The sequence below is a fragment of the Scylla paramamosain genome, chromosome 6, assembly GCF_035594125.1.
Source record: "Scylla paramamosain isolate STU-SP2022 chromosome 6, ASM3559412v1, whole genome shotgun sequence".
Taxonomy (NCBI): domain Eukaryota; kingdom Metazoa; phylum Arthropoda; class Malacostraca; order Decapoda; family Portunidae; genus Scylla; species Scylla paramamosain.
This window is the reverse complement of record NC_087156.1, coordinates 1,125,001-1,147,500: the sequence shown is the minus strand read 5'-3', so window position 1 is coordinate 1,147,500 and position 22,500 is coordinate 1,125,001. Positions and strand designations below refer to the sequence as shown.

Sequence of the window (22,500 nt, the reverse complement as noted above, 5' to 3'; positions counted from 1 at the left end):
TTCCTTTCACTCTGAGTAGCGTCTTTCGAAATTTCACTTGCGGGATGGATGAGTGAAGCAGCGCTCGATGAACATTTGATTTTTGCAGATTCCCCTACAGGGACTGCCACGTGTAAGCCTGGTGGTTTTCTTACAGCTTCCCTTATTTCTTATGTTCTTATGCTCTTATGAACATATATAGGTACGTAGTACATAAAAAAAAAAAATAAGGGAAGCTGCAAGAAGCCGTCACGCCTACACGTGGCAGTCCCTGTGTAAAACATACCTGCCAATCTACACTGTCATCCCCATCCATAAATACATCTAATCTTTCAAATTTCCCGGTGACTCAGCACTAATAACCTGCTGACTGAGTCTATTCCAGTCATCTACCACGCACCACTGCCGCACAGCATGGTGCAACATTTGGAAAAAAAAAAAATATATTGCTTTCCTTGTCGCCTTGACCCGCGAGGCAGATCATTATGTTCGTCATGTCCTCAGCGGTTACTAGACGCATATCATGAGGCAAGAGTATCATTCCCACAACGTGGCGGCCCCGTATGTGACCAAGCGGTGAGGGGGCAGGGGGGGAGTTGGAGATAGCTCGGCCAGGTTCGCTACAGCCTGCAGCTTGCGCGTTTTCCAACTAGCAATTTTTAAATATCTAACTCATTGAAACACATCAGGTAAACCCAAGAAAACCAGCAGGGAGCGCCCAGGCTCTCCTCCCACCCCCAAGGCGATCCACACACAGTGCTGCCTGAACAGGGAGCACGAACCAGCAACCCGCATCACGTAAGGACCCCATTAATCAAGCGCAAATCCACACATTCTCCTGAATCTCGTAAGAGTTATGTCAGCTCCTTCTTTGCTACATTATTGTATTACGTAACACCCACTGCCATAATGGGTGTTGCTGCCTGGCAATGACGCTCACCACCTGCTCTCCACCTCCGCAACAAGTTACTAGGGGGAAGTGGACGTGCTGAGTGGCGGAGATGTGTTTGTCGATCCTCACACAAAACCAGTTCATTGATTAAAACGTAATGTGGTAATCCTTGTGCCTTAAGAGGGGCGTCAAGCGAGCTGAACAGCGAGCACTGTCAAGACTTCCTGTGACTGTGACTCGTTATAAGTCAAAGCGAAAATAGGATTTAGCTTATCTTGCTCAGTTTATTTCTGGTTAACACATTCACACAGACAACTTCCAAACTTCACGAAACTCTTACTTTCCATTTTAACAAAGTATATGAGGTACAGTCGTGGTGGGTAAGTGACTTGGTGACTTGCAACTTTTCATTACAAAAAATGTCACCCTTGAATTAATGAAATGTTCTTACAATACTCTTAGGTGTGTACTCGTATAAGGAAACTGATGTAATACAAAAAGAGTTGATGCTTCCACCGACTGCATTACGTGAAGTGAACATAACAAGGCTGCATTTTCTTACTCCTGGGCCACGTGGGTTGCCAGTACCGCTAAACACATTGACAGATACCATCGCCAAAGGACAACCTGTATTTTTTTTGTGTGTTTTCTCACATATTTCTTTTGTCCTATACTGAACTTGGGACTCACGATTCGTATCCTAAACATTTCAGTGTCTTAACTACTTTTCACGATCTGTATTAGAAGTTACTGCGGTTTTCAAGATGCTTTCATGATTTTAGTGATATTCTAACAAGGATTTTGTGTGAGCAGTGAGAAAAACGTTCATGAAAAATCCTCCTTTTTTTTTTTTTTTTTGTTTGGCTAGGATCAACAGATGAACCCTCTCCAACGCGCTCAGTCTTCTGTGCCTTCCTCAGCCACACCCATTACAAGAGTGTCTTTTTTTTGCCGCATCCATAAGCCTTCTCTCAGGTCTTCCTCTCTTCCTCCTGCCGGGGAAATCCATCTCTAGCATCCTCCTGCCCACATATTCATTCATCTCTTCTCTTGATACGCCCAGACCACCTCAGTCTCACCTTTCTAGCTTTGTCCCCAAACCGACGTATAGGTGTCGTGCTTCTGAAGATTACCCCTGATGAAATCTCAAAGCGTTTAAGAATACTGACCATTGCATGACGTGTATATAGTGAATTCTGACCCGCCGATGTCATTATAAAACACGAACGCCTTAACTTTAGACTTGGCATCCTTAAGCGTCTCGGCGTCTTACCTAGACTAATTTTCACACGCTGCAATGGAAGCTATTGGAGTTTCCGAGGGTGTTTGCATTACTTTACTGGTAGTTTAACAAGGATTCTACACTGCCAATAGGAAAAACATCCATGGTAACCTGTATAATCAACTCTGTGGTCTTTGAAAATAGTAAGAATTAGAAACCAAAGTGTGATGCGAGTCTGTCCGCGTGACTAATGCAAAAACTAAAGGATTTTTTAGATTTGTGGCCGCAATAATATTATGCTTGCTTTATGCCACCTTAGAGGAGGAGAGTGACGCTGCTCGCCATACATGATTGCCACCATGTGACAGCCGTGTGTGTGTGTGTGTGTGTGTGTGTGTGTGTGTTACTTATATTACGAGTATAGCTTACTGCGGTAAATGTTATCCTAGCAGTTTATAGTGTACTTCATATAGAAGGAATTCAGCCAAACAGCCTGCTAAGCTCTCTTGAAGACAAATATCTCGCTATCATTTAATCAAGATTGCATTTTTCGTATCCGATTCTGCTTATCACAATCACGCGACATTCTAGCGTTGCGTGACGACATCTTACGATAAACAACAAGAAATCCAAATCCACTTGTTTGAAGCCTTGAAGTAGAGCACGATTCTTCTTCTTTATGGTGCTCCCATTAATGGTCATCCCAGTGGATCAACCTTCTCCAGCTTGCTCGGTCTTCTATACCTTCCCCAGTCAAGCTCATTACAAGCATGTCTTCTATCACTTCATCCATAAGCCTTCTCTTAGGCCTCCCTGTTTCTTTTCTTTTCTTTTTTTTCTCCGGCCTCATGTCTTCTTTCCATACATAAAGCTTCTCTTAAGCCTTCCTTTCTTTCTCCTGTGTCGTGTCTTCTTTCACTGCCTCCATAAAACTTGTTACTGAATTTATTTATACCCTGATAGTGCAACGAGGATCCGTCACACCTATTGCAATCATGTCTTCTTTCACTGCATCCGTAAACCTTCTCTTACTCGTAGTTCTTCCTTTCTTTCACCTGCCGGGTAGATCCATCTCCAGCGCCCTCCTCCACACCCACTCCTCATCTCCGAATGTAAATATTTGACCAGAAATCCGTTTGTACTGTGACCGGAGTGTTTACCGATGTTGATATTAAAGATAAGATACTCCTTGGTACGGAAAGCCTTACATCCCATCCTGAACTACTCCTGCAAAGTACTGGCTTGTGTTGACGCGCGTAGCTTTGGCTTTGTGGCTTTACTGGTTCACTTACTTTGATCATATAAAGACAGGTTTTGATTTGATTTTTTTTCTTTTTTTTAATGTATTTAACGGGCAACTAAATATGTGCAGCTGTAGTTCATGTAAATCACACACACACACACACACACACACACACACACACACACACACACACACACACACACACACACACACACACACACACACACACACACACACACACACACACACACACACACACACACACACACACACACACACACACACACACACACACACACACACACTCTCTCTCTCTCTCTCTCTCTCTCTCTCTCTCTCTCTCTCTCTCTCTCTCTCTCTCTCTCTCTCTCTCTCTCTCTCTCTCTCTCTCTCTCTCTCTCTCTCTCTCTCTCTCCTACATAGATACAAAGATACACACAGTTATACACGTACGCAATAATTACAAATACATATTGGGTATAAGTGACATAATGTTTGTCCAGAGAGAGAGAGAGAGAGAGAGAAGGGAGGAAGGAGGATAGAGAAGGAGGATTGGACAATAAACAGGGAAGGAAGGAAGCTGATTGGTGATAAGAGAAAGACAGAAAACACCAAGGCGTGAAGGATCAGACTAATGGAAGGAGAAAGGAGGGCGAGGGAGGAGGAGGAGAAAGAAGACGTTGGGGGAGGAATGGCGTGGGGAAGGAAAGAAGGCGGGGTTAGATAGGCCTCCATTACCGACATATCTACCCAATGACAGCATCATAAACAAAGGAGGTGAATGATGTCCCTGCTTTGGAAGAGGTCATAAAGCGCCTGCGATTGCTCTGTGTACTTCCCTTCACCAGCACAGCCACCTCTATACTTTCCCGCGCAGCTCGACACACTGTAGGTCCTCTCCGGGGTGCAGTGGTGCTGGAAAGTATCAGAGAGTTGCATTTTTTTTTTTTTTAATACCGTTTTACTCTCTCTCTCTCTCTCTCTCTCTCTCTCTCTCTCTCTCTCTCTCTCTCTCTCTCTCTCTCTCTCTCTCTCTCTCTCTCTCTCTCTCTCCTTTGTGTGAGTGTGTTTTCGGCCAGTCCGCTTCACGTATATGAAAAATAGAAAAAAAATACCGATAGTCTAACTTTATTTTTTTCTCAATTGATAAATAAACGAGCTTTTTTTTTCCTTTTTTTTGTATTTTTATTTTTTTTGTATCCCTGAGCGGTCCACTTCCCTTGAAAAATAAATAAATATACTGAACTTCCACGCTCTTCCCTCCACCTCCACCATGCACACAGTACATTGCCATACTAAAAAACAATAGCAGTCATATACTTCTCCTATTCTTTCCCTTATTTCATACTGTACTCGGTCTTCCTCTATTACTAAACAGCTAGTGTATAACATTAATTAATCTTTCACTGATAACGCCTGGAATTCTCTACCTGTTGCCGTCTTCCTGCTTCCTGTGACTTGAAATGTTTCGGGAGATGAGTGTCAAGACCTCTCCTACACGAAATTGATGTTCTTTTTAATCTTTTCTCTCGTCAACTGTCACGGGAAAAGCAAATTGGTGTGAATTTTCTTTCCCGTTGTTTGTGTCCTCGGATGGCCTCCTCCACTCGTGAATAAAAGGCTTCTTAGTAGTGACCTAAATGCCTCTCCTTGCTCACAACGCCGTGCAATCCTTTGTAAGCTAGTAATTCTTGTTTGTGTTAATGAGATAAGAGTTTGCTTGTCTCAAATAAGGTATAATGCAAGTAATATTACAACATAAAACTCAACTTCATACTATACTTGGAATCTGTTGTTTTTTAAGGGATTCAAGTTAGGTCTAATTTCAAATCTGTTAACATCACCTTACCTCCTCCAAGCCTCACCTTCTATTCCTCACTGAGGCCCTGGTGTTTGGGGCCGCTCACAGCAGACTTTTATTTATTTATTTTTTTTTTCGTTCTCGTCTTATTTTTTTCTATCATCTATTTCAATGTAAAGGAGGATATTACGTCTATGCAAGCAAGCATATACGATTAACTTGCTTTCGCGCACACGCTCTTAAGTGTTCAGAATTTTTCCGCGATTCGGTTCAAACCTTATTGTCACTCTCACTAAATTCATCGGTGCTGCGAAACTCTTATCTAACTCCTGCGGTTATGAAATTCTTTGACAAATTGGCATGCAAAGTGGGGCACATTTTTATTATTTTCCCCTTACTGAAATCATACTAGGAGATTTCAATATTCGACGCCAGCTTAGGTTGCCAACTTTAACTGGCCAATATGGTGAGCAAGCCTTTAACTTCGCTGTTTGCATTGTTAGGAACGCAGCTGTAGTGTGCACCACCAATTTTCCCTTACTTTTCCCGCATACTTTCTTGACTACAGATGTAATATCCTGACTTTTCTTCACACGTGGGCGTCATTAATACACCGGGGAACATCGCCAGGATTACAGAAAAGGTGACAGCGTGTTACTACTCCCAGCTGCATTGAACGAGCAGGAGCGCTGATCACTTGTTTACTCATGAAGGAAGGACAGGGAGAGAGAGGCGTCCACTCACTCACCAGACTATTATAGAAAAAATAGAAAGGGTGTTAAGCGTTTAGTATTAATTGCGAAGTATATATATATCATTGAATTTCCAGCAGTGAGGGTTGAACTTCATGTGACGTATATAGAAGAAGTAGATCACGAAGAATATTTGTTACAGTGCAGTGTAGTCTGTCAGTAATATAACACACTCAATTTCTACTGCTTAGCGTTTTCCTGTAATCTCAAGTCCTCTGATCTGGTAAGAATTCACCAGACGCCAGGTTTTATAAGATTGCCGGCAGATAAGGGGACTCACGATTGAGAGAAACCCAAAACACGATACAGGTGAATGCAGAAAGTTAGTCGGCCTCAGACCGCTGTTCCGCCACATGACTTAATAGTTGTCACTCTGCTTAATTCTGCTCCACACACGAAAACTTCCTCTAAAAAATAGCAACCTGGTCTGCCCACAATCTTTAATCTACTACTTTCCTTCAATTTCCTTTCTTTTACTTCTTCTGTCCAAACTCTTCAGTATTCTCAATCTTTCTACAAGCAAAGCAAAGCAAAGCAAATCTCCATATATTTAATTTTTTTGCGAACTATTACTTGGTATTTGAAACCAGTAGTTATAATGCAAATATTTAATGCTAACTAAGTATTCCTGGTGTGTGTGTGTGTGCTTGTACGTTTGAGAAAGAGAGAGAGAAGCTTTATTTTGTCTTTGATAGACCTAAGAGACTGTTGTACAAAAGTAAGCGTTTGAAAAGTTGTAGGCGACTATGCAAAAAATTTGTCTACCAAGAAAAAATTGAGGGAGGATGACGTAATGCCATTTTATTACGACGCTCTTCACCAACTCATAGACGAAGCTCCGAACTGGTGAAGCATTGCCGATGGATGCCGCGCCTCACTCCCAGTACCCCACCATTAGCGAGAGAGAGAGAGAGAGAGAGAGAGAGAGAGATGTGTTCGCTCCCCGCTTTCCGCATCTCTCCTCGCCCTCTTTCACAAATGGGGAAATATTTTTTTTCTATTTTTTTTTTTTTTTTTTCTTTTACCACTGTGAATACTCAGAAGTGGAAAACCTGCACTCATCCCTATCACTTTCCACTCAATACAACATGAAGCTAACTGCAGGCCGCCACGGAACACTCCCAGCCTGGCGTCACTCAGTCCCCCCTCCTCCTGTGACTCACCGACCACCACTATGCTAAGCTAAGTCATCCCTGTGTTTCGTCTGTAGTACTCGGTGGTATGTGGTTGCGTGCATAGTGGCACAGCGTCGCGTCATGCAACACAATGAGGTCACTGAGTAGTTAGACGCCCCAGCCACGTCCTGGCCCTGGCGGGGATCAGTCACCCTAGGATCGGCATTTCCTAATTGGCGTCACTGTCAGATTTGCTTTGAGGTTAACCCGTTCTTTGTCACTGACGCCCTACGGAATTTACGTCGTTCAGTCTTAATGGAGTAAATAGCGATATAATTGCAGTGGTTGGGTGGCAGGATTGCATTGACGTAAACCCCAATCACTTCCATTACCACCCTCCCACCTCACTTCATGTAGTCACTAGTTAGAATAGAGCTATGGAATGTGATTATAATGGATTGGGAAGTAGAGGTGGTTTTTATCTTTATTTAAATTACAGTGCTTTTTGTCTGAATTAGCCTCAGGCCTAAGTACTTTTAAACCCGTGTTATTAAACGCTTTGCTCTCTCGTCAGGATTATTTTCAAAAATAAAGACTACAGAGATGATTAGTCACGTCATTTTCTCTCTCTCTCTCTCTCTCTCTCTCTCTCTCTCTCTCTCTCTCTCTCTCTCTCTCTCTCTCTCTCTCTCTCTCTCTCTCTCTCGTTGATGCAGAGCTCTTGTTAAACTACCAGTAGAATCATGGACACATCCTTGAAGACACCGTTTAATAATTACTATACCCTGTTGAAAATTAGTCGGGATAAAGCACCTGATAATTGTAGGATACTGACACACAAGTCAACTCGTGATTCCTGCTTTTTTTGTACGAGTATCAAGGTTTTCCCCGCTGTGGATAACTGTGTTGCCATCGTGAGGTGCAGTTCAGGAGTGCTTAGTGAGGTACGATACTTACCGGTGTTGGTTATAGGAACACTCCTTGATTGGTTGTCGTAGTAAACTGTTGTTGCCTCTTTGTAACTGAGTAGTGTTTTTTTTTTTTTCTTTACAGTAATGTCACGTGTAAATAATTCTCTCTCTCTCTCTCTCTCTCTCTCTCTCTCTCTCTCTCTCTCTCTCTCTCTCTCTCTCTCTCTCTCTCTCTCTCCGTTCATTCCTCCTCTCCTGCCTCCCCCGCTCCCTTCCCTCCCTCCCTCCCCTCCTCCCTCCTTTATCTTCCCTCGCTCCTCCCCTCCCCTCCCCTCCCCTACCTTCTGTCCTCTCCCTTCTCTTTCTAGTTTCACACACACACACACACACACACACACACACACACACACACACATCTTTGTCTCGGGTACAGTTGGTGACAGTACATTAACTGGCCAGTGTTGTGAAGCACAGTGGTTGGTGGCGAGCCAGCCTGAGGTATTACCAGGGAGGCGGAACGAGGAACAGACACCCAGGCGGCCAGGGCAAAGGGTGGGGGGAGTCTGAACCTGTCCCGTCACTCCCGTCAAGCCTCGTTGGTACACTATAAATTATTCTCTACTATGCTACTAAATCCCCCGTGACAGACGCGCCTTTCTGGTCCATGCCAGCGGTATTATTGCATCCGTTGTGTGTAAGCAAGATACATCCTGCCGTCAGTTAGGAGTCAGATAATGCCTTTTCAATTGTAAGAGGAGAAAAGCATGTAAGAATATGAACGTGTCATACGTAGACTAGGCACCTTTACTAATGTGGTGGAGTTCGTCGCTTATTCTATTGGCATTAACCTAACGGCAAAATATGTGTATTGGCTCCGCACCTAACGGCAAAATATGTGTAGGTAACTTGTTCTTTATTTATAGTAAGTCGGCCAAGTTCGTCGGTTATCGAATTGGCAGTGCTGTACTCTGTTCCTCGATGTGAAGTGTGATGTGTGCCTCAGTAACGTGGTCAGGTTCGTCGCCTATCGGAGTGGCTGTCATAGTCTCGCCTCCTTGTCGCAAAATGTAATCTTTTCTTTACTAAGGAGGTTAGGTTCGTCGCTTATCGCACTAGGAGCAGAGATGTACTCCGCGCTGCATTGCAAAACACCGTGTGTCCTTTGGTAAGGTGGTCAAGTTTGTCGCTTATCATGGCGGCGGTGATACGCGCGTGTCCTTGGGGAAGCATCAAAAAGCCTACCGCCCCTCAGAGAGAGAGAGAGAGAGAGAGAGACTGAACACAAGAACGGGATCATGATGGACTTTTTATTGAATTATTATTATTTAAGATGTTTATCTATTATTTATATTTTATTAATTTTCTTTTTCGTCCTTGTCCGATTTTCCTAATAGATAAAAAAAAGAGCAGAAATCAAGTAACCTTCATTTACCTCCATTATATTGCGTCTTCTTTCAATCTAAAGTGACATGATCAGGTAACAGCCTTTGAAAAGCTGGCTATTAGTAGATGCCTAATTCATCAGAGGACTCCAGACTGAAGGCAAGACGCAGTGCAAGTGAATGCAAAAGGTTACTCAACTTCTGGGCGAGACTGTTCAGTGGTGGCGTCCCCGGCAGTGATCAGGAGTCCCCGGGAGCGATGTGTGCTAAGGTCACGAGAGGAACCGTGACCACACAAACCCGGAATCCTGGGAAGGAGTTGCAATTCTGTGCGAGTCGAGTGTAGTAATTGAGGGTCAAGGGACAATTACATGTTAGTGCTTGGGTATTAAGAAATTGTATCCACCAAGGGCTGCAGAAGTTCCTGAGTTGTTCCTTGTTTAGTTGAGTGTTCCCTCCAGCATCACTCGCCATATGATCCTGTCATTGTGGTACTTTAATTCAATCCCTGGTTCAGCTGACAAGACACACTCCCAGCCTGGCTTGTCACGTTTTGCGGTTCCGAGGTTCCAAACGTCTCGGCTTCTTGTCTCTAGTGCTTCATTGATTCTAGTGGAGGTTGTGGGATTTTCACGGTTGTTCTTAAGATTCTAGTGGTAGCTTAGGAAAGATGATGCGCTATTTGTGGGGAAAAACATCAAGAAACCTTTGTTAATCATCTGTGACCTCTGATGATTTCTATGACATATTTTGTCAATGAGAAAAAAACATGAGAGCCCAATTAATTACTTCTAACTTCTGATGTATTCAGTGAGAGCGATTCTGCATCATTAATGTAAAAATAAATCATGAGAACGTGATTAATGATCTCTGCAACCTGAAAATTTTCCATGAGAGAGATTTCGCATCATTAGCGAGAGAAAAGACATCAGGAGAACCCGAATAATCATTTCTGTGACCTCTGAAACTCCCCATTAGAGTGATTCTGCCTCATTGACAAGAACAAGAAACATTATGAGAACACAATAAATCATCTGTAATCTGAAAAGAAAACTGAAGAGTCAAGCGTTTAAGAATACAGGGAAAGCCACGTTTAGGCCTGACGACTCCTTGGTTCTTGCATCTTCCCTTATTTTCCTGTGCTCTTAAGTTCTAACACAAATGTGCATGGAGACGCACCAGCTCTCTCTCCGGCTATCCTCCCACGCCCCGCTAGTCAGTCAGGCAGTAACCGGTTCGTCGTCCCTAACTTTTCCTCCTCACCAGCCACTCCCAGACGAGTTGAAGGAACCAGTTACGATGAAAGTTCCCTATTTCCGCACACGGCCACCGAGCTGCGCATCTCGCCCCTCGCAGTGTTGCAGGGAAAGTCGGTCACTGCCTCCCTCACACGTACACGACGCATCGCTTAACAAGATTGGGACTCACCGCGCCCGCCGCCACCCTCGAGCCAAGCATGAAGGTTAATCTAATACAAGTGTTTTACCTTACGTACAGTTATGGTCCGGTCCTTCGTCACGTATATCTGCATTATTGCTGTGACGGAGAGAGAATGAATATGCTCTGGTCGTAGGACAGGATATGGAACAGAGGGAACGTATGAGACGGAAGGGATATGGTACGTATATTAATAGGTGTGGTGAGAATATGGGACAGAGGCGGTGTATGTGACAGAGGGGATGTATTATGCCAGCAGGCGTGGCGAGGGTACGGGACCGAGGGCTGTATGGGATACAGAGTTGTGTTACACTGCAGGAGTGGCGAGGGCATGAGATACTCACACAGGATATGTATGGGATGGAGGGAACCTGTTATACCAGCTGGAGTGGCAGAAGCACAGGACAAGGGAAGCGTAATGTACTGGCAGGCGTGGCGAGGGCGCAGCGGGGGGTACCTAGCTGCTGTCATGGTTGAGAGAGAGAGAGAGAGAGAGAGAGAGAGAGAGAGAGAGAGAGTGAGAGTGTATGTATAATCTCTTAAACTTTGATCCATCGCTTCACGCTACGTTTATTTATTTTTTGTTCCTTGCTCCCTCTGTTCACTTTCGTATCGCACTCCAGTATCGCAAGTGCTACTAGATGAAGTTTAACTTTAATAGCTTTCGCCTTGACGGTCATTTAAGATTGAAGCGATGCCCCGAGGGGCGCCCCGGAGACCCCGTTTGGTGTGCCGGGGAACGGTGGGGGTGGGGAAGAGGTGTGCCGGGGTGAGAGGCTGGGAAGCGGTGGGGCGGGAGCAAGATAGAGGCTTCATTGATAGAGTAAAGTTTCATATTTCCCATTGGTTGTTTGTTCCTTAAATATATAACGTATATAATAAGTTTTTTCATCAATGTTTCATCGTTATCTCAAAATATTATATATATATATATATATATATATATATATATATATATATATATATATATATATATATATATATATATATATATATATATATATATATATATATATATATATATATATATATATATATATATATATATATATATAAATATTTTTTTTTTTTTTTTTTTTTTTTTTTTTTTTTTTGCCTGCAGCTCCTTTCATAGTAAAGCCACAAAATATATTGAAAAGTAAAAGACATTTGTCCTTCTGGTCTTTCCTGGCAGAGCCTCGATAAGTACATTAAATAAAAGTACAAAAGATATTTTTTTAGTCACAAAAATTAACCTCGTATATACACCAATAAAGAAAATATTATCATTAACATCATGATCATTTTGTGTCCATTCCCCAAGAAAAAATAAATAAATAGAAATAAAAAACAAAATCCACTTATGAAACAGTGTTGCTTTCCTCATAATGTCGTCAGCGTTGCCTGTTGCTTGTAATATTTATCATTGCCACTTTTGTTCTTTGTTTTTGGCTTGTAACGCAGGTAGGGAATTTTTCTGCAGCTGTTTTGTGAGGCCTGTTATATTGGCGAAGGCTTCGTTAGTCGGCCCGTTATATTGGTGAAGGCTTCGTTGGTCGGCCTGTTACATTGGTGAAGGCTTCGTTGGTCACACCCCTCCGTAGTGGCGCAGGCAGATTGAGTTTCATGAGTGACGCCTTTGCTCACGCCGCCACCACCCCCCACCCAACACTACGATGCAGGTGATGGTAAATATGTGATATTCCTAGGTAGGGCTTCAGGGCATCATTGGCATAGATTCAGGACATCGTCGATAAGGTTTCAGGACATCACCAGCATGGTTTCACAGCGTCTAGAAATAACCGTAACATATTCCCTATTAATACCCTTAACATTACCGATTATTGACGAAGCGAAGGGAAAAAAAAGAGAACTGTGGAGAGATTAAGCTTCTTTGTCGACGTCATGCTCGTCACCACTCACGAAGACTGTTATAAGTGCAAAGTTGAGCTCCTTACGAGTACATAGCAGGTTAACATGGAAGGACGGGAGTGTGGGAGCATTACAAGTAAGTTAAGGGAGAACTGTGGTAAGATTTAACCTCTTCGCTGATGTCATGCTCGTTCCTACTTAAGATGACTGTTGAAGGTGCGAAGTTGAACCCTTACGTAGCAGATCAGCATGAAAGGGAGCAAGAGACTTTACAGTAAGTCACGTAGATAAACAACTGCATTAAGACGAAACTTCCTTATCGATTCCATGTTTATTTAGTCTTCATACAGAAAGGACTTAGCTGCCAAAAGTGACATATTGAGTTCCTTGTGTAGCAGATTGGCAGGAAGGGGAAGGAGTGAGGATTGTCTTAACGCCTTCATTACGACAGACTTTAAACAATCTTGTAATGGTATTTGCAATAATATTAAACTGGTCGTGGTATTGAAAGCCAAAGTGAGGGTGTACCTGGCTTAACCCATCGCACAGTAATCACTGGGAAAATTCCTTGTCCTTCACTGGAATCATATTCATAGAGGCTGAAGATGGTGAAGCAGTGACGCATTCCCTGTCTTCCCCATCGTAGTGACTGTAGGGGTCCCATGCCTGTCTGACCAGTAGTGATGGGAGGCAAAGGAACCAGCGGGGGACTGAAGGTTGGCCATCGAGTATTCTTTGTGGGCAGGAGTGTGTCTGATGTGTGACTGTCTCCTCCTCCTCCTCCTCCTCCTCCTCCTCCTCCTCCTCGCGGCGTGACTCTCAACGTTCTTGTTCAGCTCTCCCTGGTGCTGCTGCCGCTAATCTGAAATAGACGAGGAAAGCAAGTCAGGCACGTGTTCCCTGATGTCTGTTGTCGTCAGGTCATTCACAACACCAGTTCCTCGCGTCTTATCCATATGAAATCCATTCCTTGTATTTTATCATTATTATTTCAGTTTTCCAATTTTATTCGTTACCCACATATAGCATTGTCATTAAAGATTAAATTGATTTATGGGTATGAACGATAGATGGGTACAGTGTATGTCGTATTCAGGCATTGTCACGCGTAACCCTGCTGGCTTCTTACAGTTCCCTTGTGTTTTAAATGCTCATATGTCCTTTCTAAAGTTATCTTCCGTGGTCATCATGTTGCAAGAGCGGGAGGTTATGCCCAGATGTCTTCCTTGTCCCCGTGTCTTTGTGCATGTTCGTAAGTTACTTTCCGTGTTGACTATGCTGCCTAGATTTCTTCCAGGGAGGGAGGTGACGCCCAGATTGATTTCTTCCCTGTTACGTTTTTGTAATTGTTCGAAAATTACTTCCCCTGTTGATTATACTACCGACATTTCGTTCAGAGAGGTTATGCAATACGTTTTCCTCATTCACGAGGGGGAAGAAGTCACAAGCACTTGACAGGCACGACATGCTGAGGTCGTGTGTATCCTTCCGCCCCGAGGCACCGCGCAGCCCGGCACGTGTCTCTCAGCATCACGCCTCGAGCTTCAAAGAACTTTACCCACCATCAAAGAAACTGATGTGGGATTTAGCTTACACTGGAGACTTAATGAGAGAAAGTGGTTGAAGGGAGACTGCGTAGCTTGACAGGGAGAGGAGGAGGAGGAGGAGCAGGAGGAGAGGAGTTTTTGGGTTAAGATGAAGGGCCGAGAAGTCTGTTCGTTCGTCTGTCTGTTTAGTAAGGACAAGATGAGAGATAGAAAGTTGTAGTTGTGAGTGGGTAAGTTAATGCTAGTTGTAGTTGATGTTATAAACTCATATTGCTAGTTACGTAGTTAAGATTGATTGCTAGTGTTGACAAAGCTACTAGTGTTTGTTTGCTAGTGCTGATGGTTTTGACGGGGGGAGAAGGGGGAAGCAAGTTTTTGGCGCCGAAATATTGAGGTCGTGTGTTGCAAACTGGCAGTGCTGATGCTGACAGTGTTAGTTCGTCATTTTAGCGTGTGGAAGGCCGTTAGAATGAGTAATTAGTGGTGGTGCAACTGGTGGTTCTAGTACTGATGGTGGTGTCACGAGTGGTGTTATCAGTGATGCCTTGCTGTTATTGGCGGTGTTATTGGTGGTCCTAGTAATGGTGGTGGTGGTACTGGTGATCCTAGTAATGGTGGTGGTGTTGCTGGTGGTCCTAGTAATGGTGGTGGTGGTACTGGTGGTCCTAGTAATGGTGGTGGTGGTACTGGTGGTGTTATCAGTGATGTACTACTGTTACTGGTGGTGTAACCGGTGCTTCTACTCCTGGTGGTGATGTTACTGATAGTGTTATTGGTGGTGGTGTTACTAGTGGTGTTACTAATGGTACTATCAATGATGCTGATACTACTTTGTTACTGGTGGTGTTACTGGTGGCTGTTTTATCAGTGACGACGGTACAAGTGACGCTGTTACTGGACTGGTGACATCACAGCTCGAGACGACAGTGACACTGAAGCACACAGAAATGAATGGCAATGAATGGTCTTGTGAAATTAATAAACGGGACGAAGGCCGCTCAAAGAGAGAGAGAGAGAGAGAGAGAGAGAGAGAGAGAGAGAGAGAGAGAGAGAGAGAGAGAGAAATGGAGTTCTTAGTAGTATATTATAGAGGCGTGATGGCATTCGAGGGACGGGGACTCAGGGAGCATTTCCGTGACTTATGCAGCAAGAGGGTTAATCATTGTAAGGCGGCTGGCGGCGGGTAATGATAGTGCGAGGGACGAGGAGGGGCAGTAATAATAGTGCGTGGCGGGGGAGGCGGCGACTGTTACAGCAAATGTGAAGGCGAGATGAAGCGGTAAGTGGCCCCTGCTGCTGCTGCTGTCCTTGGCAAGTGGACTAAAGGGGGGAAGGGGGGGAGGAGAAGGGAGCTACTTGTTGGGGGGGATAGGAGGGTCACGGGGCTAATCTTAGGGCCTTCAGGCTTGTCTAGTCTCGGGAGGAGGAGGAGAGGGGAGAGACAGAATAAGGGAGGGGGCGTGAGGGGTTTGGAGGCGGCGCTACCGACCGACAGGAGACCGGCTCTGTGGCTGCTAGTGTTACCTTGGCCCGCGGCGTCCCTGGTCCGCCGCTCTCCCCTCAGACGCGTTGCCGGCACCGCTCCGTCATCACCTGCTCCGCCGCACGCCGCCACAGGCTCCCGGACACTCTGCTCTGACTGTCTTCTCGTAATCACTTCGACAAGACTGAGACTCGAGTGGTCCGGTACGTGGTCACCCGTTGTTCAAACCCCCGCGCCTAGACTCTGAATCTCGCTGCAAGAATGAGGTCTTCTGCACTCTTCACGACTTATCCCGTGAGTAGAGTGAGAGGTGGTGCCCGTGTGCGTCTCCAGGCTGGTGTGGACGTGCCGGCAGATCTCACTGAGGGCAAATGCACAGAGGGGACAACTCACTCTCTGATTCCTTACAATAATCGTGAACTAGCGGATCTTTTTTTGTGCTGGGATTGGGACTTGGTGGCGCCGCTGTATGCATTGAATTTCTCCCAAAGACTCAACAGCATCCAAAACTCAAGCTGTGGTCAGTTTTTTATTTTTTTTTTATTCTTGCTGGTGGCGTTCTTGTCCATCGTGTGCTTTATAGGCGTGACTTTCCACCTGCGACACCATCTTAGGCTCGTGTTGTATACTGAAGTGGTCGAGGGTGTAAGAAGGTGCAGATCTGAGAGTGTAGTTGCGAGGGTGTACGGTGTTGTCTCGAAGGTAGGAGCCAGTGTGTACGTGTATATAGTAAGTTGAACGTTTAAGGTTGTAAGTCTTAGGCTCGAGGACATAGAAAGTGTAGATCTGAGGATGAAGGTGTTGTCTCGAGTGTACTAGCAAGGATGTAAGAAGATGTAGTTGTAGAAGAGCATATGAAAAGTTGTAGGATTTTTAAGGGTGTTGCTGTGATGTGAAAGTTTGGAGTTGAGGTTGTAGAGGCGAGGAGACAGCAAGGAGACAGTGTTCAGGAGGAGCAAGATACAGACGCGTGGGCGCAAGAGTATCAGGTGTCATGAGTGGGGAAGCTCAACGGATTCATTATACAACACAGCACTAGTCTACTTCTAGTCATTTGGCTGCACCTGATCCTGAGAGGCGACGATGCATTGACTTTGCTGGCAGTGCCTGAGTTGTGGTGACAGAAAGCAGTAGTGGGAAGACGTTACCTGTGAAAAGAGAATCGCCGCCTCATTGATAACTAAAAAGTCGGGTTTTCAGGTAATACTTGATACTCTATTCGGTCGTGACTCTTAGCTTAACAGTTTGCGTTATCATAAAAACTATTTTCTAAGGCTACATAAATGGTCTTTAGCATTCTTGCTGATGATTATTTTTCTTTTACTTTTTGTTTTGTTTATGATGCAGAATACATGTTAAACTATCATTAGAGTCATAATAATACCCTTGAAAAAAATAAAGCCGTCACAAGTATTCGAAATTCCTGAATCGTTTTAAGAATTTGGGCCGTTATATAAAATCTTCCTGATCCCCGGCGGGCGTTTCTTGCTCTTCGTGACTTTTAATTGAAGAATTACAGGATTGCTCTCGTTATTCTTGAAAGTCCTCCATTATCTCGAGTCACGATACATCTTGTTATTGCGCACTGAGGTGCATAAATGTAAACATGATGTAATACGGGGCTGCGTGGTCAAGTTGGAGTTGCACAGTAGTGAAGTAAGCACAGTAAGCACGTCCTTACCAACCGACACTGAAGGCACAGTTTAGCTTGGTAAAATAGTAAAAGATGTACTGGCGCATCGTCATCATAATCCGTCAGCTGGACAGCACAGGCGTGTTCTGCCCTCAGCCACATGAGGACCACGTGGTTGTGAAGCAAGCACAACAGTTTTACATGCACATCGGAGCGCTCCTCCAGGCGACTGTTAGCTATAGACTGCATGAGGGCCGCGTGGTAGAAGAGCAAGGATACGAGTTTTAAATGCACATCGGAGCGCCAGGCGACTTCTAGCTATAGATTGTATGAGGACCGCGTGGTAGTAAAGCAAGGATACGAGTTTTGCATGCACATCGGAGCTCCAGGCGACTTGCAGCTATAGGTAGCATGAGGACCGTGTGGTAGTAAGCAAGGATACGAGTTTTGCATACACATCAGAGCTCCAGGAGTACTCTAGCTTGAAGTTTTAAAAGAACCACGTGATCGCTGACCAAGCAAACGAGTTTTACACACACACAAACACAGCAACTCCACGCGAACTGTAGCCGCAGGTCACATGAGAACCACGTGATAGTTAAACGATACATAAATGTTTTAACACGCATATCGGAGCTTCAGGCGTATTCTAGATGTAGATTTTAAAAGGACCACGTGACAGCCTACCAAGTGTACGAAAGTTTCACATGCACATTGGAACTCTGGGAGAATTCAAAGTGTGAATTACATGAGGATCGCGTGTTAGTGAAGCGATATACGAACATTTTAACCTGCACTTCAGACAGCATGCAGGGCTAGCGAGGTGTCGAGAAGAAACAGTCCTATCAACCTCCGGTACAGTCTGAACATTTAAAGGAGGAAAGAGTATCGCTATTCTGTACAAGAGCGGTGTGCGTTGATGTATAAAGTGTATTTAGTTGTAAGGCTTGTGGCGAGGAGGCGGCGGTGCAGTCAGTGGTGGAGGTACAGAATTAAACCCGAGGTATTTGTGGAGTGAGGCCCGCGCGGGAGTGGAGGGCGTCACGCTGCTGTCTGTTCCTCAAAATATTTTTTTTTCCTTTTTCATCCACCAAACAAGACTGTGCCCTTGTGATGCAAACATTATACAAGACAAATAAATGCTTCATATATTAGTGCATATCTCTCTCTCTCTCTCTCTCTCTCTCTCTCTCTCTCTCTCTCTCTCTCTCTCTCTCTCTCTCTCTCTCTCTCTCTCTCATTGTCAACGTACGTATCCAGTGAGATTGCATAACACACACACACACACACACACACACACACACACACACACACACACACACACACACACACACACACACACACGGTTATTATTTAAGGGACAGGTTTTCCTCTCTCTCCCTCTCCCTCTCCCTCTCTCTCTCTCCTTATCTAGTGGAGTGGCGTAGCTTGATGTCTCAGGTGCCAGGAAATGACCTCAGAGATTGACAAACTTGTTTTTGTTTTGTTGCTTACTAGTGACCAGATGGCGGGAAGGGGAAGTCAGGGGAAGGGAGGAGGGGAGGGAGAGGGAAAGGTAAAGGTGAAGCAGCTAGGGGACATTAGAGAAGGGAAGGAGATAAAGAGGGAAGAAGAGGGAGGTAAGGGAATGAAAAGAGGAGAGGTGACGACACAACAGGGAAGGGAAGAGGAAAAAAGGAGAGGGAAGACCTGGGGAGAGAAGTGGAGGAAAGGAGAACAAGAGAGAAGACGGTAGAATAGAAGAGGGAAGAGGAAGAGGAGAGAAGGAAGACCAGGGGAATTGAAGGAAGGGAAAAGGGAGACAGGAGACAGGAGATCAGAAAAGAGGAAAGAAAAGGGAATAGAGAAGAGAAAAGGAAGATCATGGAAAGGAAAGAGGAGGAGAGGAAAGGGGGAGGAGGGAAGAGGAGAGCGGGAGAAAGGAAGGCGAGGGGACTGTGAAGTGACAGACTCATGTGGCTGATAGCTGGTGAGGGGACGCGCTGCACGGGACAAGTCATAAGACAACAGGATGGCCCGCGCTATTTGGCTCACCGCGCTACTTGGCTCCGTGACGCTTTATTTGGCTCAGTGCTGCACTTTGATCACTTCAGCCTCCATTCATCGTCTTTATCGTTGAAATTTGTTTTGTCTCCGCAGAAAACTTAGTATTTCAAGCTAGGGAGTGATGATGATCCTACTACTACTACTACTACTAGTACTGCTAATAAAAATAAGTGTCGGTCAGTACATGGCATACTTCAAGTCTCGCCACCACCACCACCTCCACCACCATTAACACCACCACCACCACCACCACCACCACCACCACCAAAAGCACTCAAGCTAACCCATATGTTCAATGAAGCACTCTAGAGGCGTCTTGGGTGGGAGATGATAGACAGGTGCGTCCTCCTCCTCCTCCTCTCTGTCAGGGTGATCTTTTGAGTTACGTCGAAGCGAAAATGTTTATAAATAGGCTGTTGAGGCAGTGAAGGTTATGCAAGGTGAGGGGGCAGGAGGAGGAGGAGGAACAGGAGGGAGGGAGGGAGGGAGGGAGGGAGGGAGGGAGGGAAGGGACTTGGCTCCTGTCCTCTCCGTCTCGGCGTCGCCTCTCTTGTTATTGTTACCAGTACTTGCTGTTGTTGCGACAATACGGTGACAGTGCTACCTCTGCTACGCTTGCCATTATTACTGCAACTACTGCTATCACTACAACTACCACTATTACTACAAATACTACTATTACTATAACTGCTGCTATTACCACAACTGCGAGTACTACCACAATTACGACTGCCAACACTACTACTACTACTACTACTACTACTACTACTACTACTTGGTCTTGTCGCTCGTATTTTGATACAGTATCGTAGTACTAAAGCTAAAAATTACCTCAAATTATATATACATAGTCCAACTATCACAAGCACCACCACCACCACCACCACCAATAATAATAATAACAACAACAACAACAACATTGTAACAACTACGCCTTTTTTCTCACTTTATTATCATTCCATACCTGCCTCATGAGTCTCGCACACACACACACACACACACACACACATACCGGTCAGCCAATCCTGCAGTCGGTGTGCGCTCCTCGTGATCAGTCAGTGGCCGTGGCTGTGCCTGGTTACCATCATCAAACTTTGCCTCCCCTGACGTTGCGTTGGTAGCGACACCTCGTCAGCTGCGATCCCGCCACCCAGCCTCACCACCACTACCACCATCACTGCCACCACCGCTATCACCGTCATTATCATCCAGCATCTTTCATTAACCATCAAGTCTGTCATTACTGAGTCCTTTCGTAACAATCAGACTAATCATGTGTGTGTGCACGTGAGTCACTGTCCTGCTTGCCGCCACGCCTCCCCCGCCGCAGAGGTGTCGTGCCGCCAACAAACAGATGATCCTTACCAGATAACCATGAATATCGCGATTTTGTTGCATGGAACGTGGAGACTTGTGAGGGTATTTTCAGCAGTGGTTCAGGCATAAGGCAACGAAAAGCCTGAAAAAAAAAAATCCTAACTGTAGATGCTTGTTCCCAAATAGTACAGTCTAAATTAAACGATTATTCAAAAAAATGAGAAGTGACATGAAATTTTCCTCCTGAAAGAGTTCAAGTCATAGACAGGAGGAAATAAAGAGGTAGACAGGAAATTCAGTGTAGTTTTTCGTATAGGCCTATTGCTTTCTGTATCGTTAAATCTTGTCTTGCCGCTCCTGGATGGAAAAAATGCATCACTGATCTTCATTTGGTTACCTTAAATTTCACCATCTTCTTACGCTGCTTCTGAATTAAAAGTATACATCAGTGACTTTTTTCCCTCTTCAGTTACGTAAAATGTTACCATCCTCTTACGTTGCTTATGAATGAAAAATGTGAATTCCTCTCTGTTCAGTTATCTTAAACCCGCCCATCCGTGACTCCGACCTGAGGAATTTCAACCCAAGCTCTGGGTATTTTCATCGTGAAGTAGAAAACGTTGATTATGAAACAACAGACGCATTGTGGCAGGATGGAATTTGTCTTGCAAAAGGGCCAGGCAAGCTTGACGCATCATGTGGCCTCCAGTTACTAGAAAAGTACTTAGTTTTGACGTTAATTCATTCCTGGGAAGTGGACGAATTCGTTTCAAAAAGTTTTCCCGTTTTGCAAGCTGGCTTTTTTAACTCCTGGACCTGGCCGTGGGCATCACGTGATCAGCCTTATCACCCTCGCCTCGGAGAGCGTGGCCCGAGGACCGGTTTCCGGAAAGAAGCGTGGCGGAGGGTATGGTGGACACGTGGAGACATGATGGCTGCCGGTGTGCGCCACGACATATGATATCGCCACGCCGCCCGCCCAGATGGATGAGTGACAGTGAAAGTCAACAAGATCATCGCTTATAAAAACACTCAGCATCTTCAGCCGCGTCCCATCGACGTGTTTGTGTTGCGAGGAGCCGCTGTGTGTATTATGCAGTGTGCCTGTCTCTCCTTTGTATGTTTGTTGCGTAATACTATAATATTAACACAACGGCCCTTGTCACTGGTGAGGAGTGTGTGTGTGTGTGTGTGTGTGTGTGTGTGTGTGTGTGTGTGTGTGTGTGTGTGTGTGTGTGTGTGTGTGTGTGTGTGTGTGGGGCCGAGACTTCAGGGTGAGTGAGAACGTGTGTGTGTGTGTGTGTGTGTGTGTGTGTGTGTGTGTGTGTGTGTGTGTGTGTGTGTGTGTGTGTGTGTGTGTGTGTGTGTGTGTGTGTGTGTGTGTGCGGCCCATGACTCCCTGAACTGAAAACCTCACTTAACTCCTTTACTTACTTAACTTTGTGCTTATCTTGACCCCTTCAGTGCCACGACGTCATTTTAATCTTATTCTGAACGATAATACAAGACTGCATTGAATTCAAGGTGACATATGTTGCAATAAAAAGAATTAAAAATCATCTTTATTTACTCGTCCATTACAAATTTCTATTTTCCTCCAGATAATTAAAACTTAGAGGGAATGTCTAGTAACAAAAGTGTTAATTCCCTCTTATGCTTTAGTGTCATATTGTGAAGCTCTCTGCGCAGCACTTCCACTGCTTTCCAAAGGCTCTAGTTGAAGTGACACGGATTTTTAAGGGTGTTTTTTATGGTTCTGGCGACAGATTAACGAGACAAACACACTTGAGAACTTAGGCTGATCATTTCTGTGGCTTTTGAAAGTAGTCGTGATGAGAGAGCAAAGCGTTTTTGAATACTAGTCTAGCCATACCCGTGATCTGGTGACC

At 44.8% G+C, this 22,500-nt stretch overlaps 1 protein-coding gene and 1 long non-coding RNA gene across 6 annotated transcripts in view; one reads left to right on the top strand and one right to left on the bottom strand.

Annotated features, from left to right (window-relative positions):
• Nucleotides 1-22,500, top strand: part of LOC135101188 (sodium-dependent phosphate transporter 1-B-like) — a 165,928-nt gene that overhangs the window by 101,319 nt on the left and 42,109 nt on the right. Inside the window, exon 1 of one of the 5 annotated variants that reach the window (XM_064004795.1) lies at nucleotides 15,655-15,909. The exons of 2 other annotated variants lie outside the window; for them this stretch is intronic. The gene's annotated coding sequence lies outside the window, so the exon portion shown is untranslated. Of the gene's footprint in view, nucleotides 1-15,654; nucleotides 15,910-22,500 lie in introns of those variants that run through there. 2 more of the 5 variants (XM_064004801.1, XM_064004798.1) reach the window with 2 other exon arrangements.
• LOC135101192 (uncharacterized) lies at nucleotides 12,590-21,754 on the bottom strand. The gene is made up of 2 exons (XR_010269140.1): nucleotides 20,307-21,754; nucleotides 12,590-13,447 (listed from the first exon to the last, which is right to left on the bottom strand). It is a non-coding gene; the product is annotated as an uncharacterized LOC135101192 (long non-coding RNA).